Below are 2,861 nucleotides of genomic sequence, written 5' to 3'. Positions count from 1 at the left end.
GCCATCCAGATATGCAGGTACTTCTGTGTAAAACCATTTAAAGACGTCTGCTGTCATTTTGTTTTATTTTATTCATTTGTTTGCATGTATGAATGTGGACTGTTTGCACAGTGTTTCACCAGGTGAGTATTATTGATAGACAGTTTCACCAACCACAGTCATATTTTTAGATTTTCTGAATATATTTCAATTAGGTTGTCCAAATATTTATCATATGAACAATATTATATACATTTCTGACACCTTGGAACTCGTGTATGGCAACAGAACCTAATTTAACAAACTGTATGAACCTTTTGATTAAAGTGAAATCTCATTAATTTAGAGTTGTAATTAAAAACAAACATTGTTGAATCAACTGCAGATTAAATTAACAAGATTATTTCAAGCTTATTGATACTGTCAAGACCATAATACCCTTTGAATAAACATTATTTTACTGTAATTGGAGCCCTATGCTTATAAGAACACTAGATTGCTATACATTAACACATACACCAATCAGATATAACATTATGACCACCTGCCTAATATTTTGTTGGTCCCCCTTTTGTTGCTATATCAGCCCTGACTTGTTGAGGCCTTGACTTCATTAGACCCCTGAAGGTGTGCTGGAGTATCTGACACCAAGATGTTAGCAGCAGATCCTTTAAGTCCTGGAAGTTGTGAGGTGGGACCTCTATAGATCGGACTTGTTTGTCCATCACATCCCACAGATGCTGGCTTGGATTGAGATCTGGGGAATTTGGAGGCCAAGTCAACACCTCAAACTGGTTGTTGTACTCCTCAAACCATTCCTGAACCATTTTGCTTTGTGGTACGGTGCATTATCCTGCTGAAAGAGGCCACAGCCATCAGGGAACACCGTTTCCATGAAAGGGTCTACATGGTCTGCAACAATGCTTAGGTAGGTGGTACGTGTCAAAGTAACATCCACATGGATGGCAGGATCCAAGGTTTCCCAGCAGAACTTTGCCCAAAGCATCACACTGCCTCTGCTGGCTTGCTTTCTTCCCATAGTGCATCCTGGTGCCATGAGTTCTGTAGATAAGCAATGCACCCGGCCATCCACATGATGTAAAAGGAAACATGATTCATCAGACCAGACCACCTTCTTCCATTGCTCCGTGGTCCAGTTCCGATGTCCATTGTTGGTCTTTCAGTGGTGCACTGGGGCAGCATGGGAACCCTGACTGGTCTGCAGCTATGCAGCTCCACAAACAACAAACTGATGCACTGTATATTCTGACACCTTTCTACCAGAACCAGCTTTAACTTCTTCAGCAATCTGATCAACAGTAGCTTGTCTGTTGGATCAGACCACACAGGCCAGCCTTCCTCTCCACATACATCAATGAGCCTTGGCAGCCCATGACCCTCTGCCTGGTTCACCACTGTTCCTTCCATGGACCACTTTGATAGATCCTGACCACTGCAGACCAGGAACACCCCACAAGAGCTGCAGTTTTGGAGATGATCTGACCCAGTCGTCTAGAGTTTACAATTTGGTCCCTGTCAAACACTCATTCAGATCCTTACCCCTGCCCATTTTTCCTGCTTATAAGATCAACTTTGAGGACAAAATGTTCGCTTGCTGTCTAATATATCCAACCCACTAACAGGAGCCATGATGAAGAGATAATCAGTGTTATTCCTTATTAGTGTCTTTTTTAAAGTGTGAAACATGCTATTAAAAACATGCTGTTAAAACGTGTAAAATTCCAGATGTTTTGAAACCAAAACCAGGCAAATTGCTCTGTAAGATCAGGCTGTGTGAAAATATATGGGATCGCATTTGGCAGCCATTTTTCAAGATGGCTGCCATTATAAAAACTCATGTGCCTATTGTTTTTTTTTTATGAAAAAAAGAAATCGCCCCATAGTTGCCAGTTTTGGTGCTTGTATAACAAAATATAAGATTCTTATCTGCCCAACGATTTATTGCAACCTCACTTTAATGTGTTATTTTGGATTCTTCTGAAGTTTTCTTGCGTGCGAATTGAAAACGCATTAAGCCTTTTAGATTCTTTCACACAGTCATTCACGTGTCAGTAGAAATTCTGACTTGAATAATTTTTTCCAGGCAGATGCAAAAAGCCTGAAGAGTCACGAGAACACCTGTAAAACTACAACAGCTGAGTAAAAGGTCTAAAAATATGTACAACAGAGGAACATAAGGAGTCACAAATGGGGTAAACTGTAGTCTAAACTGAGGAATAGCAAAAATACAAGATTTTCTCTGCTACTATCATGGGAATAGAGGAAGCAGAACATTACTCAGAGACACAATACAGACGGATGAAGAAAAAGTGAAAAAATTGGTAATTAAAAATCACCTAAATGTAGGGAATGAAGCAATTGAGACTCCCAATGTTCAAAAACAAAACCTACACATTGAAACTGTAGTTCAGCAACACCATTTTGTATTATTTATCCAGCACATTATATTATCTACAGCATGTTTTATTCACAGAACTACCACTCTGTTCCATCTGTTAATAATTTATACACCTAAACTGCACATACTACTTCATGCTGCTCATACTGTATATATCTTATCTAAATATCTATACATTCATTTTTCATTGTATTGCATTTTTACTGCTTATTTTGCACTTCCAGTTAGATGCTAAACTGCATTTCTTTGTCTCAGATTCTCAAATGCATTTAATCTTTAAGTGCAAATCACTGGATTAAAAGGGAAAGTTTTAGTAAGTATTATTAAATGGCACAAAGTTTATCGTGTGTTTGTGTGAACTTAATGAGCACCATTACAATTAGGTGAAAAAAACTCATCTCTCCATAGATGAGTGTTTTTAGGTGGCAGTGAATGTGATTATCACCTTTTGTTTCGTGGCCAT

Source organism: Amphiprion ocellaris, chromosome 11 (assembly GCF_022539595.1).
Source record: "Amphiprion ocellaris isolate individual 3 ecotype Okinawa chromosome 11, ASM2253959v1, whole genome shotgun sequence".
Taxonomy (NCBI): Eukaryota; Metazoa; Chordata; class Actinopteri; family Pomacentridae; genus Amphiprion; species Amphiprion ocellaris.
Note: the sequence above shows the minus strand (reverse complement) of the source record.